We start from the raw sequence: 27,403 nt of genomic DNA on the forward strand, positions 1-27,403 counted from the left end.
CAACTTTCTTCTCTGCCTTGTGGTTTTCTCTGTGAGTCCCCGCCCACCAAGGCAGTGGGAACTCAACGTCCTACTGATGTGGCCGAATCAAAGCCTTCATCATTATTTAATCAAATAAATGTGAAACCTCTGAAGTTAATACAATGTAATATGTCCAGAGGAACAGATCAGTTTACAAACATAATCCAATATCTATTTTTGAAGTTCATAAACAATATCAAACTGCTATAGGTGGGTTGGGGGGAAATACACCAAAGATAAGATATAGTTAGTAATAATATTTTGATGATGCTCTTTCAAGTTTGTAACAAATGTTTCACCACAGTGCAAGGTGGTGTTGGTGGGGCAATACATGGGAGCCCTGTATGATGATATATATGTTTTTTTCTAAGTTCACAAATTTTACTATATACTTATGTTTATGTATGTTCATGTATGAATGATATATTTCAATAAAGTTTTCTTTAAAAATTACCCTTTATATGAAGGAAGAATAAGTTCTTTTTAGATAAACCTAAATTTAGGGACTTTGCCTCTAGTATCTCTGTATTAAAATAAGTTCTGGAGGAAGTTTTAGGCAGAAGGATAATAATTCTTCATAGAAGCATGGTAATACAGATGAAACAGAGGGTACAGGAGAGTGGTATCTAAATGAATACTAACTATTTAAAACAATGTTTGGCAGGGTTTGAAATACGTGTAAGATTAAAATACATGACAATGGTGGCATAAAAAGCAAGGAGGATATAAGTGGAGTTAAAATACTATAAGGTTCTTGCATTGTTTGGAAAGTAGAAAAAGCACTAATTTAACAGACTTCAGCAGTCAGGATGAATATTGTTATCTCTAAAATATCTACTTAGAGAACAATTTAAAATATATAAATAACAAGCTAGGGAGGGTAAAATGGAAAAATGAAATGTGCTGATTAATACAAAAGAATGCAGGAAAGAACAACAACAACAACAAAAAAACCGAATAAACAAAGTAAGAAACTAAAAACAAATAAGATAGTATCAGTAATTGTATTAAATGTACATATACTAATTATTCCAACTGAAAGATTAATTTGTCAGAATGGGTTTTCTAAAATCAACCATATGCTGGATTTGAAAAAAAAACCTCCAAACTGCTTACAAAAGTCTCACTTTAAATATAAGGAAAAATAGAGGGAAAGAAAGATCAACTAAATTCACAAAAAGATGTGAAAGCTGTATGTCTTTATATATAGGTAGATATAAAAGGGACATTTTATAATGGTAAAATCAATTCAATAGGAAGATACAAAAATTTAAATTCATATGTATTTAATATGATAGTTTCAAAATAAATAAAGTAAAATTGTTAGGGTAAAAGTAGAAATAGATGAAGTCACAATGAGGACCTTTCTCGGTTAGTGATAAATCAATTCTTTTAACAATTCAGTAAGCCGGAGAAGTTTTAAACAACAATTTCAACTAAATTGTCCTACCTGATATATATAGAACACCACACACAATAACTGCAGAATACACATTCTTTTCAAAGGACCAAAGCACACTAATGAAAATAGACACTGTCCTTGCCCATAAGTAACCAACACGTTTCAAAAGATCCCAACCATATAGTGTGTGTTTCTGATCTTAATTAAATTCTTAGTAAGAGAGATGAATAGAAATTCCCAAATGCTTGGAATTTAAGCAACATAGAAGATATAAAGAATTCCTATTAATTACTATGAAAATGACGGACAACTCAAAGTATAAAATACTTAAATAGGGGCTTCACTAAAGGGATAGCCAAGTGATTAACGAGCATATGGAAAGTCAAACATCTTTAGTTATCACAGAACTACAAGTTGAAACTACAGTGAGATATGGCTATCCACATACTAGAAAGGCAAAAGGAAAAAAAAGAACGAAAACTATCAATATCAAGTATTGGAAAGGGTGTGTAGCAACTAGACTCTCATTGTACAGCTGGAAGGTGTAAAACTCGGTACATCTACTGTTTGGCAGTATCTAATAAAGCTGAACCTTTGCAAGTTCTATGACCCAGCAATTACACAAAAAGGAAAGAACATTCTATTCCTGCCTGAAAGAAATACATACAGATATTTTCTAAAATACATGTACTAGGATGGTCATAAAATCATTATTTTAATAGCCTCAATCTGAGAAGTCCTTTTTTCATCAACAGTAGAATGGATACATTGCTTTTAAGTATTGTACATGAGTGAATGCACATCACTAAAATGCATGGAATACTAAAGAGCAGCGAAAACACATTCTTGCTGCACAGCACAACACGGATGAATCCCACCCATGGAATTTTGAACACAAGGCACCAAAGAAGGAAAAATACATACTCTGTAATTCCCTCTGCATGGAGTTCAAAAAGGCAGCTGTAATCCGGGGTGACAGGTGCTAAGAGTGGTGGCCCCTGTGGGGTGGTGTACGGGACTGAGGTTTGGGAGTGAGTCTGAGAAATGCCACTGAGGGTGCTTGTGAGGTCCCACTGCATCGTGGTCAGAATGTGGCTACGTTGTGTAGTCACGCTTGAAATGTTTATTGAGCTGTGCTCTTAAAATTTATGAACAATATTTATGTTACCCTTCAATAAAATGATTAAAAAATCTACAGTGCTGGTGCCCTCAAACACGCAGAGTATTCCTGCAAGCAACAAATAATTTATTGGGCCTTAATTGCCATTTTATCATCCCAGAGCGCTCTGAGAAACTAGCTCTGAGCCCAAGGACATGCCAGTGGTTTGCTCTCAAGATCGATGTTTCTAAAGGACAGAACAGGGTTTTGAAAGTCTTGTGCCATCTAATGTGATTGGCATAATTAAAAGTTTCACGTATTTACTGAGCATCTATGCTGTGCCTGAATTTGGTGCTATATTTAAGTCTTTTTTGGGTGCTAAAATATTCAGAAATGTTTTAGAAGTATGAGAATTTTCAAAATAATAAAGTAAGCTAATAGTTTATATACTCGTCTGCTCAGCCAGTGTTGAGTGAAATTCTTGCATTGCAGACGAGTAAGCCTATAGCGACTGCAGGTCTTCGGGCTCATTGGCAAATTCGGCAGATGCTGCTGGTGGTCTGCCTCTGGCCAGGGACTGATGTGGATAGATGGGTGTGATTATGATATGTGTGAAGAGGCAAGGAGATGGGTCAGAATGAAGGAGACAGACCGTGTGTGCCTTGGACGCACGTTAGCAGGAACAGTAGATGGGAGGAGGTGACTCCATCCAGGATATCCTGTAATATAGCAGACTGCTGTAATCGCTTGGGCAGGGAGCTTGCTGGGATATGACATTTCTAAAATCTATCTCAGGCTAATTTAATTGATATTTTGGAAAATCTAACCCTTTAAGAATTCTCTTTGGTACTATATGAAATATTGATTCTTTAGAATGTCATTGACAGATAATTAGATAAGACATATCATTTTCTTTTCTTTCCTACAATGAGAAATACAATTTTTCATTCTAAGTGGATAAGCATTAGATTGGTGGAGTCTCTGTGTGTAAAAAAAAATTACTTCCTTAGAACAAGTGATCAATTATTGTAAATTTCATTGTGTTTGCTCTGCATTGTCACAACTCTTCATCCATTATTTAAGTATGCCATCTTCTTGCCTGGACAGATTTCAGAACATCTTAGTCTTGGTAATGGGCACAGGTTACAAATTTAGTGTGATAATCTTTGCCAAACTCATCCAGAAAAAACAACAGACAGATGTATCACCTGTTGCTGGCCCATCTCTCTCCACTCGGAGTGACAGCTGGAGGCGGGTGTCGAGCTGTTTGGAGAGTAAATTTCAAGACCTCTGCTTCCTCCTGTCTTCTGTGTTCCTCGGCAAAGTCATGTGTTTCCCCTTCGTGGAAAAATGTGACTCACCTGCATTATTTGCCAGTGATTTTTTTTTTTATTATGTGCTTTGGAATTGCGTTGGTGACTCGTACCTTATTATCATGAATAATTACTTGCAAAATGCTCATGAGTCACGGAAAGGGGATTGAGACACCCAGGCCCCCGCGGTGCAGGGCTTCCGACCCGGTGTCTCGTCTCCCCCGCTCCTGCCCAGCCTTCGTGCCCATTGCTTCAGCGTTCTGTACCTTTTTCACGGGTTCTGGTTTCTGCACAAAGGGAAGTGCAGCATCACACAGGTGTGGGTTCTGACCCAGCTTTTACACATACTTGCTTTGAAGACATGAGCAAATTGTTTAACCTCTCAAGCTCCGCTTCCCCCTCTGCACAGTCTTCCTCGTAGGGCTCTGGTGAGGCTTAAGTGGGATAATGTGTGTAAAGCCATTAACACAGTGTTGGCATGTAACGCACACTCAGTGCCTGGCTGGCTGTGGGGTGCGCTCTTGGGTGCACGACGTGCTAGGAGTGTGACGTTGGCGAAGTCACTCAGCCTCCCTCAGGCTTTCTTTGCTTATCTGTGAATGAACAGGTCCCAGTAGTACCTCCTTCCAGGACTGTCGGGGGCACAGGGAGATGATGCACTTCGGCTCTCCCCTGGCTGTCGGGGCCGTGGGGAAGCTTACAGAGTGTTACCAGGATGATTGTGCCACCTCCCCTTCCTTAAGTGAGTAATACAGCACACTAGGGAGGTCGTTAGCCACACCCTCTCTCCCGTTTCTCGCCCTCCCAGACATGCTCTGAGAGTAACAACAGACAACATACAACATACTAAGGAGGTCATTAACCAGCCCCCCTCGTTCCCGTTTCTTGCCCTCCAAGGACATGCTCTGAGAGTAACACTGATAGTAATATTAATGACAGGTTATAATTTACAAGGAACAGCACTAAGGCTATGTGACCTTAGGACAACTTCCTAATTTCCAGTCCTTCTATTTTTCTCATCTATGAAATAGAGATAATAGTACTTATCCTCTGAGACTATTGTGAGGAATAAATGAAGTTATTCTGGTAAAGATCATAGAACTGGCATTGGCAGATGGTAGTATCAATATCAGCTTTAAAAATGTGTGTTCACGCGTAGAATCTCCTTTGGTTGTGGTATACTTTTCTAGGTGGGATTCTTCAGCAGATACTAGGGCATCTCGGACCTTTTTCAAACATACACAAGGGGAGGTTAATGTGGCCCTCTAAACCACTGACCCATGCTGGCTTGGGCATGGACGAAACGTGGTGATTTTTAGGGAGCTGAGGAGTCCTCCTGCCCAGTCCTGCTTGGCCTGCCCGGGGGCATGGACGTTAACGGTGCGGGGCAAAGCCGATCGTGTGTAAACGACCTCGGTCTTCAACACTCGAGTGTAGATGGACCTGTGAGGCTGTTCGCTGGGAGCTTTGGCAGGGAACATGGAGGGGCTGGATAAAGTGGAGACCCTCCAGCGCCTGAGGCAGGAGACAAGGAATCCTTGCTATCTGTGGAAAAGGGAAAAAGGGCCTGAATCAGGGAAGCTAAAATTGCTGAGGGCACAGCCTCAAATGTCACCTCCCTCCTGATGGACCACCCCCTGCTCTGGCAGACCTGAGAGGCTTTGGCTCTCACTGTAGAGAGGATGGTTTCCTATTTATCACAGACCTTTGGGATAAAATGTCAGTGTCATGGCATTGAAGGAAGTTAGTTCTAAGTAAGTCAGAATCCCAAAAGTGCTTATTTAACTTCTGATGCTGTTTCATTGGAAGAAAACAATTCGAAATGAATCTTCAGTATAATGAGGGCAGCTATCCTGAAATGCTATTGATACATCACTTAAGGACACCATGGAAAGGAGGGAACTTCCAATATTGCCTCATGTGCTCTGACTCAGGAGCTCCAGATTTTTCCCTGGACAAGTGTACCGCACTTTGTTGGCGCACAGTGCATGGTCAACAATGGCTGTAACCCACCACCCTTTGTAGAAGCTCACATATAGAAATTCACGTTTGTTTTAATTGCTGTAGATGAATAAAAGGATTCAGCCATATTTTTCCTTTGCCCTGAATTTGCCAGGCCCTCAGAAGATGGCCCCGACTTAAATTTTGGTTGGAGAGGAAGACGACTAGAGAGAAGAAGAAAAAGGAATAAGGAAAGAAGAGGCAAAGGTGGCTTGATATCAGGAAGAAGTGTTCCCAAACAGGGCCGGGAACTTGCCGAGCGTCCTTTCAGGTCTTGTGCACAGTGCCGCGGATGGGACCGGCACAAGCTGGCTGTGCGGTCAGCCCTGGGATCAGCAGGAGGAGCACCGGGAGCATAGGAAGGCTGCCCACAGCACGGGGGAGGCCGCAAGACTCCCCTGCAGTGGGGGGCAGATTGCACCAGAGAGCAAGCCTCAACCCCATTTTCCACGGTCTAGGAACCATAAAAGTTCCCCCAATTCTTGCAAGGCATTGAGGAGGGAAAGGGCTCTCCTGAGCATGACTGGGATTGATTTTTCCTCTGAGCTCAGAGACATATTTTTGATTCAGTAAAGAAAGTGACCTTTCTTGCACCTAAGAGTTGTGGAAGATTCTTACTCAGATTCCGTGAAAGCAGGACCCATTCATTCATGCTTCTTTCAAGTATGTCATATAAGTGAGAGACACAGTATTTATATGATATTGTTTTCAAGGTTCATCCATGTTGTAGCATGTATCATAACTTACTTCCTTTTTACTGCTGAATAATATTCACATTTTATTTATTCATCTCTTGATGGACACATGGGTTGCTTCTGTTTGCCTGTTGGGAATGATGCTGCTGTAAATGCTGCTTGAGTCTCAACTTCAACTCTTTGGGGAATATACCAAGAAGTGGTATTGCTGGGTCATATGATAATTCGATTTTCAGCTTTCTGAGGAACTGCTAAACTGATTTCCACAGAGGTGTACCATGTTGCAATGCCTCGTGAAGGTTAAGTTCTTGTGTCAACTTGGCTAGGTTATGGTGCCCAGTTGTTTGTTCAAGCAAACACTGGTCTAATTGTTACGGTGAGGATATTTCATGAATTTTAATCATCAGTAAGTTGATTGCATCTATGACTGATTGCATCTACAGTCAACTGAGGAGATTGCCTTCAACAATGAGAGAAGTCTCATCCAAGAGAAGTGATGATTTCAGCCATCAGAAGGGAGAATTTCCATTTCTATTTGAGCCAGCCAGCCACTTCTGGGGAATTCATTGAAAACATTCGTTGTAGTACTCAGCTTGCAGCCTGCCCAATGGAATTCGTATCTGTCTATCCCAACAGTTGCATGAACCAAGGCCTACAATAAATCTCAGAATATTCACATTGTAGAATTATGTTTTTCTGGAGATCCTGGCGGGTGCAGTCACCAACAATAAACAAGTGTTTCAATTTCTGTGCTTAACTACCAACATATTATTTTCTATATTTTTTTGTTTGTTTATTTCATTTTGTTTTTTAGTAATAGCTATAATAGTGGTTGTAAAGCGATAACTCATTGTGGTTTTGATTTGCATTTTCCTGGTGACTAATGATGTTGAACATCTTTTCATGTGTTTTTCCCATTTGTATTTCTTTGGAGAAATGTCTGTTCAAGTCCTATGTCTATTTTTTTTTTAAATTTAAGAAATTTATTGAAGTATATCATTCATACATAAATATACTTTAGCAATAGTGTATAGTAAAAGTGAACTTACAAAACAAACATGCATAACATCATACAAGGCTCTCATACCTCACCCTATGACCAATACCTTGCATTGCTGTGAAACACTTTTAACAAATGGTGAAAGAGCATCCTTAAAATATTGCTACTAATCAAAGTATCTTAAATTTGGTGTTCCCCTGCAACCCACCCTATTATTTCTTAAAATATATTTAAGTTGTGAACTTACAGAACAACCATGCTTATGTGTAGAAGTTCCATATAATACCCCTCCATCAGCACACCACACCATGGTATAACATTTGTTACAGATTGTGAAATAATATCAGGCCATTACTACTAACCACGGTCCATAGCATATATTTTGCACACTTTTTCCATACCCCTCCACTGTCAACACAGTACATAGGTCATCCCAATTGTAGTTTTCCCATGCTTCTGCACATTCCCACCATCCTGCAATAGTGGCATACATCAGCTTTAGCTCACAAAGGACACCCTTGCATTGGTACCATCAACCACAGTTCTCATTCACTTCTGGGTCTACTGTGTTATTCAGTCCCTACACTATTCTCTAGCTTTCTGTCAACTGGCATTTACATCCCTAGACTACCTTTTCCAGCCATATTCCCATTTATAAACCAGTTGTTAAGTCACTATAAAGTGTTACCATCAACTCTATGCACTTGCACACTTTTATGGTAAGGCTAATTAAAACTTGTACATACACTAAACATCAGCAGTCCCTCTTGGCCCTCCTCTTATTGCCTTTAAGAATCCACTACTGGGAAAAGGACTTTGGCCCAGTGGTTAGGGCGTCCGTCTACCTCATGGGAGGCCCGCGGTTCAAGGCCCGGGCCTCCTTGACCCGTGTGGAGCTGGCCCATGCGCAGTGCTGATGCGCGCAAGGAGTGCCCTGCCACTCAGGGGTGTCCCCCGCGTAGGAGAGCCCCATGCGCAAGGAGTGCACCCATAAGGAGAGCCGCCCAGCGCGAAGGAGGGAGCAGCCTGCCGAGGAATGGCGCCGCCCACACTTCCTGTGCCGCTGACGACAACAGAAGCGGACAAAGAAACAAGAAACAAGACACAGAAAACAGACAACCAGGGGAGGGGAGGGGAATTAAATAAATAAAAATAAATCTTAAAAAAAAAAAAAAAAAGAATCCACCACCTACCTCCGGGTCATGAAGATGTTTTCCTACATTTTCTTCTAGACGCTTTATCATTCTTGTTTTTATATTTAGGTCTAACATCCATTTTGAGTTAATTTTTGTGTAAGGTGTGAGATAGGGGTCCTCTTTCTTTGGCTATGGATATCCAGCTCTCCCAGTACCATTTGCTGAGTGGATTGTTCTGCATGAGCTGGGTGAGTTTGAAAGGCTAGTCAAAAATCACTTGACCATAGATGTGAGAGTCTGTTTCTGAACCATCAGTTCGGTTCCATTGGTCTATGTGTCTGTCTTTATGCCAGTACCTTGCTGTTTCTACCACTGTAGCTAGGTAATATGATTTAAAGTCTGGAAGTGAGAGTCCTCCAACTTCACTTTTCCTTAAGGATGTTTTTGGCTTTCTGGGACCCCTTACCCTTCCAAATAAATTTGATCATTGTGTTTTTCATTTATTTAAAAAATGGTTGTGGAATTTTTATTGGGATTGCATTGAATCTGTATATCAGTTTGGGTAGAATTGACATCTTAATGATATTTAGCCTTCCAATTCATGAGCATGCAATGTTCTTACAATTATTTAGGTCTGTTTTGATTTCTTTTAACAGTGTGTTATAGTTTTCTGAACTTAACCAAGTGCTTTACATCCTTGGTTAAGTTTATTCCTAAATATTTTATTCTTTTAGTTGCTATTGTAAATGGAATTTTTTTCCCCTGACTTTCTCCTCATGTTGCACATTACTAATGTCTTTTAAAGACTATTTCATCTGATGTAAGTATAGTTACTCTGGCTTTTTTTTTGGTTACTGCATGCATGGAATATTTTTTTCCAGCCTTTCACTTTCAATCTATTGGTATCCTTGGGTCTAAGGTGAGTCTCTTGCAGATAGCATATAGATGGCTTATATTTTCTTATCCATTCCACCAGTTGGTGTCTTTTGATTGGGGAGTTTAATCCATTAACATTCAGTGTTATTACTGTAAAGGCTGTACTTATTTCACCCATTTAGACTTTGGATTTAATCTTTCATATTTTATTTTCACCAGTCTTTTGAGACTTTTAGTTACTTCTGCTGACATAATCTTCATTTCTAGACTCTCTTCCAAGCCTCTCTCTCCTATCTTTTCTTTTCAGACTGTAGCACACCCTTTAGTATTTCCTGCAAAACTGTTATCTTTGTTGTAAACTCTCTCAGCTTCTGTTCATCTGTAAATTATCTAAATTTGCCCTCATTTTCAAAAGAAAATCTTGCTGGATATAAGATTCTTGACTGGATGTTTTTCTCTTACAGTATCTTGAATATATTATACCACTGCCTTCTTGCTTCCATGGCTTCTGATGAGAAATTGGCATTTAATCTTATTGGGTATCCCTTATATGTTATGCTTTGCTTTTCTCTTGCTGCTCTCAGAATTCTCTCTTTATCTTTGGCACTTGACATTCTGATTAGTATATGTCTCAGAGTTGGTCTATTTGGATTTATTTGGATGGGAGCATGTTGCACTACTTGGACAAGGATATCTATGTCCTTGAAAAGGGTTGGGAACTTTTCTACTATTATTTCTTCAAATATTCCTTCTGCCCCTTTTCCCTTCTCTTTTCCTTCTGGGACACCCATGACATGTATTTTTATTTCATTCCATAAGATCTGCTATTTTTCTATGTATGCTTTCAAATTCTTCTATGTGCTCATCCAATGACTTCTTAATATCCTTAATCTCTTTAGCCATCTCACTGAATTTATTAAGGAGATTTATTTGAACAGTTATGATCAGTTGTCTCAACTCCTGTATGTATCTGCAAGCTTACCTTTTTTCCTTTAATTGGGCCATCTCATTCTATTTCTGGATGTGGATTGTAATTTTTTGTTGGTGTCTTGGCATCTGGCTTGCTAGAGTATTTATTCTGGGTGCAGTTTTTCTCTTTAGTTTAGGGCTTCCTGCCCTTTTTCCCTTGCTGGTTGTGCAGTAGGAGCCACAGATGTAATTGGTGCTATAAAATGTGGAGGGTCAATTTGTCCTCATTGCTCCTGGGCTGATGATGCTTCTCCCACCTTTCACCTTTGCCAAGGGTAGGGGCAGAGTTACAGCTGTGTGTAATAATCCAAGTCATGCAGGCCTACACTGTAGTTGCCCAGAGAGACTGATGAAGCTTCATGCCTCTTTCTCTCCAGCCTGGGGCAGGGACGGAGCTGTAGGTGTGGGCAGTACCTACAGTCTATGCCATGTGGGTCCTAAATGACTGCAGTTGCCCTGGTAGACCTCTGACTATTCAGTCTTTGCCAGCCAAATGTACCTGCAGGGAGGCTGGTAAAGATTCTGCCAGCTTTCTCTCTGCTGGAGGTGGGGCTGGGGCTTAGGCTAGAGTTGCAGGCTCATCTGGGTGGAAAGAAGCCAGTTGTACGATCACTGTGATTTTCGATCAGCTTGGCTTCCTCTCATGCCGGGGTGGAGTCAAAATGGTGAACACCAGCCTCTTTCTGACTTAGACAGGTTCAAACTTAAGCTGTTCTTAGGGTTATACTTTACCCTGCCAAATTTACTAATCAGTAGCTGAAGTCAGGGGCCAGCGTTGTCTGATGATGTTGCAATTTGGACATTTTTCTTGCCTCAAACCTGTAAGCTAATGAGCTAATAAATTCCCACTGTTAAAAGCCAACCCATTTTATGGTATCTGCTTTTGGCACTCAGCAAACTAAAACAACACATTATGTCCTTAAACACGTGATACTCTCAAGAACATTTCCTATGAATAAGGATATTCATTTTTGTAGTCCCCTTAAGTGAAGATATCAAGTTCAATAAATTTAACATTGATATACAACTTACATTGTATTTTCCTATTTTTCTTATATACCAAAAATATCCTTGTGAGCCTTTCTCTTCCATTCTTAGATACCATACAGTATCATGTATTTCATTCAATTATCATTATCTCTTTAGTTTCTCTTTCTTTCTTTCTTTCTTTTTTAATTGTGGAAACATACATACAACATAAACCTTCCCATCCCAGTTCCTCCCAAGCATACCATTCAGTGAGATTGATCGCAGTCACAGGGTTGCAGTACCCTCACCACCTTCCATTACTAGAACTTTCACTTCACCCCTCAAAGAAAACCTACACTCATTTTACATTAAGTCCACATTGCCTCTGCCCCTCAATCATGGTATCCTCAGTTGTGGTACCTGCAGAAAGTGGTAACTCTACTTTCTGCTCTATGAGTTTGCATATTCTTTGATATTTTCTTTGTGGTTACCATTGGGTTCAAATATCACATCTTAAGTCTATAACAAGCTCAATTGTTTTGGTACCAATTTAACTTCAATAGCATGCATAAACTATATTCCTCTAACCCTCTGTCCCCCCTACATACTATCTTTATGTAGTTCTTGTCACAAATTACATATTTAAACATAATGAGTCCAAAATCACTGTCTTATCATTACATTTTCTGCATTTGCTTTTTTATATTCTCTAGGAAGTAAAAAGAGGAGTAAAAAAATATATTACTGGTACTTTTATATACCTGTGTCATATCTTTACTGGAGATCTTTATTGGTTTTTATGGCTTCAGTCAGTGGCTAGTGTAGTTTCCTCAGAACTTCCTTTATGAGTTCTTTTAGGGCTGGTCTGATAGTGATGAAGTCCCTCAGTTTTTGTTTATCTGGGAATGTCCTAATTCTGCCATTGTTTTCAAAAGACAGTTTGGCAGATACAAAATTCTTGATTGGCAGTTTTTTGCTTTCAGCATTTTATATATCTTATCACTACCTTCTTGCCTACATGATTTTCCATGAGAAGTTGGTGTGTAATGTTGTATAGGCTCCTTTGTATATGACACGTTGCTTCTCTCTTGCAGCTTTCAGAATTCTCTTATATTTGGCAGTCAATAGTTTGATTTTAACATGGCAAAGTATGGGTATATTTAGGTTTATCCTGTTTGGAGTTTGCTGAACATCTTGAATGTGTATATTCATGTTTTTTGTTAAATTTGGGAGGTTTTTAAGCATTACTTTTTTTAATATCCTCTCTGCTCCTTTCCTTCTTTCTCTTTTTCTGAGACTGTGTATGCCTGATGGTGTCCCACAGTTTCCTCAGGCTCCGTTCACTTCATTCTTTCCTCGTTCTGCTCCTCAGATTGGATGATTTTGATTATCTTATTTTCAAGTTCGAGGTTCTTTCTTTGGCCAGCTACAATCTGCTGTTGAACCCTCCAGGGAACTTCTGATTTGTTATTGTGATCTTCAGCTCTTTGGTTCCTTTGAATAATTTCCATCTGTCTACTGATCTTTTTGTGTTCACTTAGCATTTTCCTGATTTCTTTTAGTTTTTTGTCTATGTTTTCCTTTGGCTCTTTGAGCATATTTGGGGGTCATTATTTTAGAGTCTTTTTCTGGAATTTTCCTGGTCTAACATATTGATGGTTTTTAAGCTTTATTCTTCTCTGTTGTGAATCATTGCTTCCTGTTTCCTTGTGTGTTTTGCAGTGTCTTGTTGGAACCTGGATATTTTAATGTGTTATCACTGGAGTCAACATTTTTGTGGCGACTATTCCTTAATCTTGTATCCAGCTAATGTTAAGGCAGAGCTTTCCTTGAATGCTGAGAATTAACAAAAATGAACAACAAAACCCAAACAAGCAGGGAAAAAAAAGAAAACCCCTTTATCAGTCTTTGTGTTTTGACCTGTGTGGTAGCTCTCCTTCATATCTTATCCATACAATGACTTTAGAGAATAGCTTGAAGTCAAAGCGAGGCCTCCCCCCTCCCCGGGTCTTTCCTGCGTGTGCCTCTTGTCTTGGGTGTGCACATGTGGAACTGAGAGTTCCACCTTTTACAAGGATAGGAATGTCCCCCCTTCCCCAGGAAACAAATTCCTTCAGTCCTGGGCACTGCACTGTCGTCCTCAAGCCAGGAATGCTTGCTCTAAGCAACATGCCTTGGTTGCTCTCCCACAGAACTCTTTAGGAGAGGTCAGTGGGTCTCCTGCATGCAGGGCAAGTTCTGACTTGCCCTCAGACCACCACCAGAGAGACTGGCCAGGCGCGCCTGCTCCAGGGTGTGCACCGGCCTACTCTGCTCTCTCTGGAACAGGGGATCTGGTCAGGAATGGGAGGGGCCCAGCCAGGGCACTAGAGACCCCACTGCTCTTAAGTGGCCTTTTCCTGGACTGGGCACTCTCCCCGTTCTGGCAGTCCTTTGACTCTTCTGGAGCTTGAGAATGATGTTTCTGCCAGGTCTTGTTGGTCGTTCAAAGCTTTGTTAGGGGGATTGGGTCTGAGGCTTCCTGATCTTTGATCTCTCTGTTTAACATAAGCAGTCATTGCTATACACTTTGCTCTGAGCCCTGGCTTCATTTCATCCCATATATTTTGGCATGTCGTGTTTTGTTTTCATTTATCTCTAGATATTTTCTAATTTCTCTTTTGATTTCATCTTTGACCCATTAATTGTTTGAGTGTGTTTTTAAATTTTCACATATTTGTGAGTTTTCCAGTTGTCATTCTGTTGTTATTGCTAGCTTGATTCCATTGTGGTCAGAAAAGCTACTTTGCATAATTTCAATATTTTTGAATTTATCAAGACTTATTTTGTACTCTAACATGTGGTCTATCCTGGAGAATGATCCATATGCACTACAAAAAAATGTGTATTAGACCATTATTGGGTATAGTGTTCTGGATATGTCTGTTATATCTAGCTCATTTATTGTATTTTTCTGTTTTCTTATTGACCTTTTGTTGTGATGTTCTATCCATTATTAAAAGCAGTGTACTAAATCTCAACTATTACTATAGAACTGTGTTATTTCTTTCTTCAGTTTTTTTTTTTTTAAGATTTATTTATTCTCCCCCCCCACCCCATTGTCTGCTCTTTGTGTCCATTCTCTCCATGTTCTTCTGTGTCTGCTTGCATTCTTGTCATGCAGGACTGGGAAACTGCGTCTCTTTTTTGTTGTGTCATCTTGCTGCGTCAGCTCTCTGTGTGTGCAGTGTCACTCCTGGGTGGGCTGCGCTTTTTTCACATGGGGTGGCTCTACTTGTGGGACGCACTTCTTGCATGTGGGGCTCCCCTGTGACACGGCACTCCTTGCACACGGCAGCACTGCACACGGGCCAGCTCACCACATGGTCCAGGAGGCCCTGGGGATCGAACTCTGGATCTCCCATATGGTAGGCGGATGCTCTATCAGTTGAGCCACATCCGCTTCGCTCTTCAGTTTTGTTAATGTTTGCTTCATCTATTTTAGTGCTTTGTGATTAACTGCATATATGTTTATAATTATTATATCTTCTTGGTGAATTGGCCTATTTATCAATATATAGGCTCTTTTTTTGTCTCTTGTAACAACTTCTGTCTTAAAGTCTCTTTTGTCCAATATTAGTAAAACTACCCCAGCTATCTTTTGGTGATTATTTACGTGGAATATTTTTTTCCATGCTTTCACTTTCAACCTACTTATGTCTTTGGGTACCAACTTAACGTGAATATCTGACTTTTGCTGTTTCTACGGGGGAGCGTTCACCAGTGCACCTTGTATGGCCATGCTGGTGGCACTCCATGCTCTCCTTATCCCACTGCATTTACATCGGCTGGCAGAGTGCCTGGCACATAGATTCTTGACACATTTTACATAAGATTTTGAAACTGAATAGGTAGAATAAGTAAGTGGAAATACTTTAAAATTTAAAATACTTAGTTAAATCAGAATTTTCTTTCTGATACTTATGGGATGGAGAGTTAGTGGAGAGCAGAGTTTCTCAACTGTGGCGTTATTGGCATCTTGGGTTAGATAAATTTTTGTGTGTGGAAGTCTTTCCTGCTTATCACAGGATGTTGAGCAGCATCACTGGCCTTGGCCCTGCCAGCAGCACCCCCAAATTGAGACAAGAAGCCTTGTCTCCAGGTGCTACCAAGTCCTGGGGGAGGAGGGGAAGTCCTGGTGAGAAGAGCTGGCTGTAGGGGAAGAGTCTCGGATTGAACTTGTACTTAACTGTTCACTTGGCCACTTTTCAGCTGAACCATTATAGAAGAATTTTTATAACCTCTATGAGTCCAAGTCTTCCTTTCTCAAAAATGTGGATGATTTATGCCTCGTTGGGTTTTTTGTTAAGTTTTAATGAGAGAGCACATGGTAAAACATTTGGTAACTGGTCAGTGCCTGACTAGTTGTATGAGTCACATATTATTTTGACACTTGCCCTCATAGACCCATTACCCTTTCATTCCATGACAGACCCCTTTTACCAGAGAATAAGTACAAACTTTGCTTCCCTAAATTCAATTTAAATATATTAAAATAACTTTTATGATCTTTTGGAATTTGCTTTTGCTTAAACAACTGTAGTTGTTTCTTTCTTTCTTTGGGGAGTAGCTGTGGAGAAAAAGAAAACAGTTTTTAGAAAGGAAAGTTCAAAGACTTGTCAGATGCTCTGCTTTTTGCTAAATGAAAATAAAGATGCAGGTTAATTGAAATCTCTCATCTCTATGACACATTGTTTCTGTACGTGTTTATGATTTGCAACAGGAGCACCACATTTACTCTGTTTTACTAAGTGACCTGACCTGAACTCACACTGAAATAACATTTGTTCCTCTCTTAAAAATGCATCAAATTCTCACACCAGGAAACTGAGTGCCTACAACTGCAAGCAGGAGAATTGCATCCATCATCCATGTGGGATCTAAGCCCCCTCTTGATCTAGAGGTGGAGGGGACATCACTATCCCAGGGTCCACAGAATGGAGGAATAAAATATGGACTAGAGTGGACTTACTGATATTCTACTGTAAAACTTTTGTGACTACTAATAGAAGAAATTGTATTATTGACAGGGAGAAAGTGTCCACAGCAGTTGCTAAGGACAGGGAGTGGGAAGAAGGGATGTGATGAGGGGGCATTTTTGGGACTTTGGAGTTGTCCTAAATGATATTGCAGGGTCAGATGCTGGACATTATATATCCTGCCATAACCCACTGAAAGTACCCGGGCAGAGTGTGAACTACAGAGTAAACTATTATCCACATGGTGCAGCAGTGCTCCAAAATGTGTTTGCCGAGTGCGAACACAAGAATATGGCATAAACACATGAATATACCACAGTGATGGGGGAGGTTTTTGGTGTGGGAGGAGTGGGGTAGGGTGATGAGGGGTATATGGGAACCTCTTATGTTTTTTAGAATGTAACATTTTTCATGATGTATGGATCTTCAAAAAATACAATTTACAAAAATGATGGGGGTGGGGGAGTGGGGTGTTGGTTATATGGGAATCTCATGTTTTTATAATGTAACATACTATATATGTTACATATTATTAACTTTAACTTAAAAAGTTTTATTAAAAAATGCATCAAATTAATTTTCTTGGGGATTGGTGGCTGCACCTTAAAATTTTGATGGATTACTGAGAAATAATACATTTCTGTGAATTGTTTCTTAATACGGACTCAAATTTGGCATGTGTTGTAGACTTGCTTGATTTGAATATTGGAGTACACGGTATTTTTGAGGAACACAAATAAGTTACACTTGTAACAAGAGAACATCTCCAGAAATCCATTTGATCCTTAGTCTGTATTCAGGTGTCACAGATTGATGTAATTTAGGAATTTGATAAATCTGCCTGATGGTATGTAGTAAAATGTACAGATATCTCTATAAAATGTAGAAACAGTTTCTAGATAAATTCGTTTGCAGCATTCTCCAGATATAGATGATCATACAATATTTATGGATTTTATCCCAATTTTATTATATTGAGGAATAACCTCCTTTATTTGAAACTGTGTGGAACCCCTTCCTGTGTTAACTGTGGGTGTAGAACTTTCTTTTCCCACTAATCAGAATGTCTTATTTTTCTTTAATGCTTAAATCTTACAATCTTAAAATTAACCCAGTTAATCCTAAGTGAATAGAAAAAATATTGAGTTTTATACATTGAAAGAGATCTCCTTCTGAAATACATGTAAGCAACATCTCAATGTTTAATTGCAAATATTATTTTCAAGATCTATACTATATCTACATTTAGTAAGATTGCTAGATAGAATAAGTTATGGCTAATATAAAAATTAGTGTATCAGTAAACAGGTAAATGGGAGAAACTTTGGTCCACTTTGATTTGAAAACTTTAATAAATGTTTTGCGTTTTTTTCCTTTTTTCTTGCTTAAGAGTAATTATTTGGAAAATAGGATGAACTTTCTCAATTTCCATGAAAATCCGGCTGCGCCCAGAGACTCCTGTCTCCTTCTGCCCCCCGCTTTGGTGGATTAGCACAAACCAGGTGTGGGCGCCGAGGCCTCACCTGCCCCTGCGCCCCTGCGCCCCGCCCTCCCAGCCCCTCTGGGTCTGGAGGCTCCCCTAGCGATAGCCGCCGGCCGCTCTGTGCCACCTCACCTTCCATGTCTCAAAGAGCACTGCTCAGCTGGATCTTTCTCCTGGCCCACCACTCTGTGAGAATTTGGGAAATCATGTGCTCTTAGCGATTTCTCAGCTTACAAATTTTTCCTCAATAAACCCCATTTTACAGTTACACATCTGTACACCAGTGGTATGTATGTGCCCTCTTTGGGTATAAAGTAAATGAAGACAGTTTATAAATACTGTCTTTTAGGTAACTCCTAACTATAAACTCAAGTACTGAAAAATAACTGGTTATATTGTGTTTTTCAAGATGTTTTCATTTTACCAGTAAGCAAAATACAGCCAGAATTTATTGGAATAATAGGATTATTTCTTTGTAAAATTTGTAAAAATTTATATTTGTAAAATATTTTAATATTCTTTTTTAGTGATTTGAGAATTTTAACTGATCAGTCACTGAAAAGTTGGCACTAGATTAAAATGAAAAGCCATTAAAAGCAATCAAATTGAAAAATATAGTAGCATTTATTTTTAAAAAAATTTAAACCTGTCATTAAAATAGTGAAATCTTACTTTGTATAATTTTCTGTTATTTTGCAAATAAACCTTTAACACGACTTCAGAATTGATGCCATCTATTTTGTGACATATGTTTCCACTTAACCGATGGTGAATTTAAAATATACAGCAGCATGAGTTCAGTGACTCATTTACGTTCCCATGTTCATCTTCTGACCTGGTGGAATCAGAAAAGTTTATGAGTTTCATTTAAAATATAACTGAATTACAGAACAAGAAGCTAAGCCATGAGTGCAATGAAACCTTCAGCTTAAGTTTACATAGTCTGGGTTTTGACGTTTGTATTGAAGTGAGGCAGTTAACTTGGCAGAGAAAAGTGAGGTGTTCACTAAACCACGATGCCCTAGGATCTTATCATATTTTCATGGTCGTGGGGGAAGAAAACGACAGTGGCAGATCCTCACTTTTAGATATTGCCTCAGTATCACCCCAGAAGGTGAGGTACAACGATTTGAAAACAATCCTGATGGATATGGATTTTTCAAAAGTTAGAAATGTCTAAGAAATAACTCATGGAAGAGCAACATCCCAGGCAGAATTCAACTCTAATGTTCAGAGATGCTTGATTATTTCTATACAATCTGGCCAACAATTTCTAACTTTTGAAAAATCCAAGGCAGGAAGCTGTGCTGCACGTAATCCTGCCTCACCTCAGGAAGCCTCGAATGTGGCTGGAAGTGCGATGAGAAAGTTGTCAGAGCGCCTGCTGGACCGGCACGCGGCTGCAGGCTGGGAAGGACGCGCTTTCCATGCCCTGGGAGCAGGACTGTCCACCCCGCGGCCCCCAGCACCTGCGCCCTCGCGGCGGCTCTGCGCTCCTCTGGGGAGCACAGAGGGTCGGTCCAAGGCCGCCAAGGGCTGCGGTGGCGCGTCCCAGGCCGGTGCGGCTAAACCCGCGGGCGGGTGACAGGTGCAGGCGGGTGACAGGTGCAGGCGGGTGACAGGCGCAGGCGGGTGACAGGCGCAGGGAAAGAGGCTGCAGGGGCGAGTCCCAGCTCAGGCTTCGAGGCCGCAGTTACTCATCCAGCAGGTGTCTTTCGAGTGTCTGCTGTGTGTCAGAGGCTCTTGCTGGCCGTGGAGACAGAAGAACAGAGACTGCGCCTTCCAGGACTGCTGGGGTGCGGGACGCACAAGGGCACCTCCGTTGTTGGAGCGGTGTTGGGGTAAACGGGTGCAGGACAGAAGGTCCCCCCGAGGAAGACGGGGCCGACTCGGTTGGGAGGGGGCCGGCGTTTCTGAAGGGTCGTCCTGAGGACAGCTCGATCTTACATTGAGTGTGAAGGAATTTCAGGACAGCGAGAGGGCGCGGTGTGGCTCTCCCAGTGGAGATGACCGCGGGTGTGGGGCGGGGGCAGCCGAGGGGCTGGAGGGCCGGGGAGCTCCGCTGGCGAAGGGGGCGCGATCGGGTCTCATCCCAGGCGTGTCACCTGGAGGAGGAACCAGGCGGCCGCAGGCTGCGGGGGCAGCCAGCCCAGGACCCGTGCGCAGGGTGACGGGGAGGAAACGAGCTTCAGGGTTGCTTAGAAGCAGCCTCGGCTGGACTTTCACCCCTAAACTGCAGCATGGGTAAGGGAGAGGCAGGGATTGGTTTTACAGCCGTCATCTGCCCAGTAGGAGGTCGTAAAGCCCTTCCTAGGTTGTCTTCGAAGGCCATGGAGCGTTTCCATTTAAGTTCAAATACTCATTTGGAACTATAATAAGAATTATAGATTTTTATATTACAGAGGCAATAAAGAAGTTCTCATTTATTAGCTGAAGTCTATTGCAAGTTGAGAAAATTTTACAATCAAATCTTTCAAACCTTTAATTACCTTGAAATGTCTGTAGAGTTTGAAAACTTTTATTATTTAAACTCTTACATATGCAGGCACTGTATTATGTACCATCTATAATCAAACAAAAGAGACATAACCTAATCTTCTAGAACTTTACAATCTAAAATGAAATTTAAAAGGCAAGACAAAAATATAGAGATGCATATTCCAAATAAAAGGATATGTTTTATGTGGAACGGAGATGTTAGGTGCTCATCTAAGCTGCCAGATGTCTGCCACTTGATACCAATTATACTAATGTAATCAGGTAATTTACATGTGAAATCTTAACATTAACTTGTGGTCAACATAAGACATATTATTACCTTTGACTTTGATATGATTTCAAATTTTAAACAAGGCAAACAACAAAACTTAAAAACAAAGCTAAAACCAAGCAAGTTACAAAGCATTTCCAAGCCACACTATTGTGGCAGCAGGATAGGCAGTGTGTACTCTCAAGATGTGAAAACACGAGGCAGGCAAGTCAGAAGTGCTACTGTCAGAAGGTATAGACAGTTGGACCTCCTCCCAGATATGGGCTTTCTGATGGAAATTTCTTCCAAATAAGTTTAATTTATAGTTCAAGTACTCTAGAAATCCAGAACACTGATTGGCATGCTGACAGGATAAACAATTTTTTTCTAACAAAGACAATAAAGTTGATTTAGATTTTAATTCCTGTGGTCTTTGGACTTTAATTTGCAAGGGGATTTAAACATTGGGCTTTAATTTTTGTCTGGAAATTGGATAAAGGGAGAGACTGCATGTTCAAATGTTAGATAATCTTAGTGTTAGAATTTTATAATTGGAGTATCTCTTATCTCATTGATATCACTGTAGACTCTCTGATAGGTTGTTTTTTGTTAAACAAATTTTTCACTCTAGTTTTAGATTTACAGAAAAATTAGGAAGAGTGCAGAAAGTTTCCGTGTACCCCACATCCAGTTTGTACTATTATTAACATCTTACATCAGTATAGTAAATTTGTTACAGTTAATGATCCAGTGTTGATACATTAGTATTACCTGGAATACAAACTTTGTTGAGTTTTCCTTAGTTTTACCTAATGTCTTTGCTCTATTCCAGGATGCTATCTGGGATACCAAATTACATTTAATTTTCATGTCTCCTTAACTCCTCTTATTGATGAGTTTCTTATATTTTCCTTGTTTTATTTATGGTCTTGACAGTTTTGAGGAGTTGTAGCCAGGCGTGTGGCTGGGTTTTCTGGTGTTTTTCTAGTCACTCGGCTGGGGTAGTGAGCTTCTGGGGGGAGACAAGGGGGCAGAGTCCATCTGTCCTCTCACGTGCACACACCATCAGCGTGTTCGCCCTGCTGGCATTGCGTGCCGCCAGCTGAGGTGGTGTCTGCCGGTTTCTCCACTGCAAAGCAACCCTCTCCTCCCCTTTCCACGCTGTACTCGTGGGAGGAGGTCACTGTGTAGTTGTGTTCCCACTCCTGGAAGATGAGTAACAAGAGAAACTATTTGGAATTCTGCATGGGAGAGCTATTCTTCCCACTTATTTATTTATTCAACCCAGTTTCTCCTATTGTTAGCATATTATGTTATCGTGGTGCATTTGTCACAACTAAGAAATTAATATTGTTATGCTTTTAAACTAAACTCCCAACTTTATTTGGACTCCACTAGTTTTTCCACTAATTTTCTTTTTCAGTTCCAAGAACCCATCCAGGACACCACATTACATTTAATTGTCATCTGGTCTATAATACTTTCTCTGATAGTCCTTGTTTTGAGGTAGTCAGGTATTTTGCTGAATATTCATTCGTCTGATGTTCTTTCATGGTTAGACTGGTATTATGGATTTTGGGAAGAATACCATAGAGGTGAAGTGGCTTTCTCATTCTATCACATCAGAGGTGCGTGCTCTAAACTTAGGAGCAAACCTTGATTGTCTTGCCAAGGTAGCATTTTCTAGCCTCCTCCTCTATAAACTTGCCATTTCCGCCCACTTTTCGTATTCTAACATTTTTCTGGGCACAGATCACCCTCAAGGAAGGGATTTTATTTATTTTTTTCTATACAAATGTAACTAGCAACTTCACTCACAGTTGCAAAAAGTTGGATGCAACCAAGGTCTTTTCTGTGAAAGGGTAAATCATGACAAAACCACATGCTATGGAGCAGTATTCAGTGACAAAGGAAAATGAAACATCAAGGCACACAGTAACCTATGGAGGAACCTTAAATACACACTGCTGAGTGAAAGGAGCCCGTCTCAAAGGCTGCATGCTGTGTGATTCTGATTGCATGATGCTGTGGAAAAGGCAAAACTATAGAGACAGCAAGAAATTAGGTGTTGCCATGGTTGGCGGATGGAGTGGAGGGAAGGAAAAAGAGGTGGAGCACAGGCATGATTAGAAATTATTCTGTCTGATACCATAATGGTAGATACATGACATTTGTCAAAACCCAAGGAACTGTATGTATGCACAAAGAGTGACCCCAGTGTAAGCCCTGGACTTCAGTCAATATTTTTCCCTCATTTGTAACTAAGTACCACACCAAGGCAAGATGCTAATAATAGGGGGAAACTGCGTGTGTGGTGGGCAGAGGCAAACTGGGATTCTGCATGCTCTGTGCAACCCTCCTGCAAGCGTAAAACTGCTCTAAAATAAGATTTGCACAAAAACAAATGGGCAAACAAAATGTTTAGCCAGGCAGTTGGGTCAGCTTAACAGGGAGGAGTGAGCAGAGAGGATGGACAGGCAGGAGAAAGGGAGGGACGATCACGACGTGTTAGGACACGAGTGTCCCCGGAACAGAAGCTCGCCTCCTGGAGCAGTGTGCCCCAGGATGTGATGGAAACGCAGTCGTGGGACAGGTGTGTGGGCGGGTTCCAAGGAGACTGGGCCCACGTAGCATCCAGCTGTCGGTGCAGCGCTTTAGGTTGAAGCTGTTTGGTCATCCCTTGCCTTACGTGCTCCCTTTGACTGCTCTGGGGTAGTGCTATCGTGACGGGTGTTCTAGTGGGGAGTGCTTTGGGTTGTACAGGTGTGGAGGGACCCTCTGGCCCAGTTCAGCATTCTCCTCACTTCACCTCAGGACCCACTGACGTGCAGCAGGGAACGACTGTGGGTTCTTGAGCGAGGTGCTGCTTTAAAATAGTCTTTTAGAAGGCTTGGACCTGGTTTATGGGGTGGATTGGCTAGCGGAAACCAGGAAGCCGGGAAGGCAGAAGTAGTGCTGTGTGCTGACCCAGCTATTAAACATTATCGTGCAAGAAAGGCACAAAGGAAAACTTCCATAACTGGAGGCATGCTTGAAGAAAGGAAGGACGTAATTTTAAGTGTGGGATATATTAAAACACAGGCAGTAAGATTCACAAGACTGGCGCGGAGTTAAGAGAGGTTAGATCCCACTTCAAAATTTTTGTAAGATGCCTTCTATTGATTAAGTCCAGCTTAGTTTTAAAGCTAACCAAAACATCCAACTTCATTTTAGTCTAAAGCACTCCTGTGCCATTTTCTACATTTCAAGGGAAAACAACCCTCGCAGGTTAGTTCTCACAGATTTTTTTTTTCCTGCGTGGTGGGGGGAAGAGTTGGTTTCAGTCTTTTCCTTTTTTATTAGAGAAGTTGTAGGTTTGCAGAAAAATCATGCAGAAACACAGAATTCCCATATACCTTACCCCCTGCCATTATTAACACTGTGCATCCGTGTGGAACATCTGCCACTATGGATGAAAGAATATTATTATAATTGTGCTATGAACTGTGGTCTCTGGGTACTGGTGTGTACCTATGCATGTTCTCGTCTCTTCGTTACAGGTGAAGGAGAGCTGAGAGGAGATTTTGATTAGACAGCACGAAGCCCTGGCCTTAACGGATATCCACTTACGAACACCAGCAGGACTGGCCAGGAGAAGAGGTTTGGTGAGTGGACGGGAGGGGCCTCCAGTTGTGGTCAGATGAAAAGCAGACTTTGGGGCTCAGGGCTTCTCTGAGGTGAGCACTGGAGCGCAGAGCAGGGCCTGGGCTGGGCCCCGGGGAGGGGCACGGAGCTCCCCTGGAGGTTTCGCACTCAGAGCACCGGTTAAGGCAGGACATTGGCTCAGACCCGCACTAGGCAATGTGTTCCTCAGACACAACTGAAAAGACCGGTTTTCCTGTATCGCTTTTTATGAAAACTCAGTGTTGTTTTGCTCATCTCACTGCCTGACCATGTGACTAATGACCAGAAAAAATAAAATGAATTAACTTTTAAGGGCAATATCAGCCCTTGGATCATCTTTGCTAAAGAAAAACAAGTGAAAAGATAAATTAAAAACCTTCCACTGTCAGCAAAGGTATCTCATTTTAGATCAGATACCCAGGAAATAATTTAGTTGTGTACTGCTTCCATTCTGGAGCTTTTATCACTCAGTAGGTTACTGCTACTGTAAAACTGACATTATTTACAGCTTCTTAAATCAATAAAAATGGTAGTGTAGGTGGATCACTGGCTTGTTAGTTGTAGATTTCTTGCCATTTCTTCCAAGAAAAATGACCTTAAGTTTTATGTTTTCTTCAACCACCGCATAATTTTCTTTTAAAATACATTAAGCAAAATGTGTCTGAAATGGGCGCGCTTCATGGATAGAAGGGAAAGCATCAATATATTTCAAGATAACAAATGAATATGCTAAAGTGCTAAACCTTGAAATACTAAAATTCTCTGGATCTGCTAACGCTTGACTAGAATTTCCAATTTTATTCCTAATACCTTTATTTTTTTAAGATTTATTTTTTATTTCTCTCTTTCCCCTCCTCCCTGCCCCCCTCCCCCAGTTGCCTGCTCTCTGTTTCCATTCAGTGTGTGTTCTTCTGTGTCCGTTTGGATTCTTGTCAGCAGCACCAGGAATCTGTGTCTCTTTTTGTTGTGTCGTCTAGCTGTGTCAGCTCTCCGTGTGTTACTAGTATATGAATATTCTTTCATGAATTAGAATTAATGTATGACCCTAATATAAGGTGTTAATAATAGGGTGATATATGAAAAAATACACCTAATGTAAACTATGGACTACAGTTAATAGAAGTATTTTAATAGTCTTTTATCATTTGTAACAAAGGTACTATACTAATGGGAAGTGTCAACAATGGAGGGATATGTGGGTACATTTTTTTTTACATGACTTTTCTGTAAACCTACAACTTCTCTAATTAAAAATAATAACTCTAAAATGCATTATACTACGTGAGAGAAACAACATGCATTGTATTTTTACATATTATATTATTAAAAATACATATTCCATTTATATCCAACATAAATATAAATTTTCTATAGAGACAGAAATAGATTAGAGGTAATGTAGGGCTCAGGAAGGAGAGAGGGATTGAGAGGTGGCTGCTAATGACAATGGGGTTTTTACTTTTTGAAGTAATGTAAGTGTTCTAAAATAGATTTTGGTAATGAATGTTCAACTCTGTGTTTATACTAAAAGTCACTGTAGTATAAACACTTTGGATGGATTGCATGGTATATGAATATATCTCAATAAAACAGTTAAACAAAATTTTTTTAGGTACTGGGGACAGGAATTGAACCTGGGACCTCATATGCAAGAAGCCAGCTCTCAACCCCTGAGCCACGTCAGCTGCCCTGAGTTGGTTTTGTCATTTATTTTGCTTGTTGTTGTTGTTTTTTTTTTTTCAGGAGGCACTGGGAACCAAACCTGGGCTCTCCCGTGTGGGAGGGAGGCACTCAACTGCTTGATCTACATCTGTTTCCTCAATAAAACAGTTTCAAAATAAAAACAAAGCAAAGCAAAACAAACAAAATAAGAAAAAAAAATTAAATTTGACTGGAATTTAATGATTTCTCTCACTTTGTGTTTATTTTATACACAGGAATTTTAGCAAAGGATTTTTTCTTCTATTTGGTCTTTGATTATCACCTTTTTTCTAAATAATCTGGTTTATTCTTTGAATTCATTGTCTTGATTTGTCACAATTCAACCTCATTGGATTCCTTTCTCTGTTATTTTTACGTTTTCTGAAAGAACTCACAAAATTTGCCCTTTATGGAATAATTAGACTTTTAAAAACTTTTGTAGTAACAGTTTTGCTCTTTGCTGAATCTTTTGAAGCTTTTGAGCCCCCACTATTGTACTTCTGAATTCTTTGCAATTTGTTTTTTGTGGCAGAGTTTGATGAACCTTTTTACAAAGTAAAGGATGAGTCTATTTTACTTTAAACTTAAGTCATTTGTTTGGACTTGGGAGACCTTGGATAAAGACTCTTAGGGCCACTCTTTAAGATTTGTTGTATAAATTTACCCTCCTCACCCTCCACCTGCATCCCCTTGAAGTCCAGAGGTAAAGGAAAATGGGAAAACAGTTTTAGCATCAGGGGTGGTGGAGGCCCATATCTACCAACACGATACACTAGTCTTGCCAAGCTTTGTACTTCCCAGGGGTAGCAGGGCTACATGGAGAGGTGTGTTGTTTGGTGCCTTTACAAGCCTCCCTTGCTGCCTTTACTCCTGGAGTTTCAGAGTGATGTTACACTACCTCATAAAACTGGCAGAATGAGCACCTGGGAAAGCATCTCGTTCTCTCTGTTTCCTCTGTTCACTATCAGTTAACCCACTTTAATCTTTCATTAAAGTAAAAAGCAATATGTAAACATAGGTATTTCCCCCAAACAACTGACAAATAATTAAAAAAATTTTTTTCACAGATTATATGAAGTAAAACCTCAACCCTGACCCAACTATTTGATGTGCTGATTCTAAAAACAGAATTTTATTTATATTTCTTATCGTTCACAATGATCTTTTCCTGCTTTTTTTTTTTTTTAATTTTATATTTATTTTTTCATTTCAACGGCTTTCCCTATGATTTTGTGGTCCTGCTTCAAGGCCATATATTTGCCAACACAACTGAAGATTCCAAATATTTTTCTAAAGCTTGCTATGTAC

General features: G+C 40.3%; 1 long non-coding RNA gene across 2 annotated transcripts in view; it reads left to right on the forward strand.

Moving 5' to 3' along the window:
• Positions 1–24,580, forward strand: part of LOC139437114 (uncharacterized) — a 123,743-nt gene extending 99,163 nt beyond the window's left edge. For both annotated transcript variants that reach the window (XR_011646706.1, XR_011646710.1), the window contains one exon: positions 24,271–24,580. This is a non-coding gene — a long non-coding RNA (uncharacterized lncRNA). The remainder of the gene's footprint in view (positions 1–24,270) is intronic.
• The last annotated feature ends 2,823 nt before the right edge of the window (positions 24,581–27,403 follow it).

The sequence above is a fragment of the Dasypus novemcinctus genome, chromosome 20 (assembly GCF_030445035.2).
Source record: "Dasypus novemcinctus isolate mDasNov1 chromosome 20, mDasNov1.1.hap2, whole genome shotgun sequence".
NCBI lineage: Eukaryota > Metazoa > Chordata > Mammalia > Cingulata > Dasypodidae > Dasypus > Dasypus novemcinctus.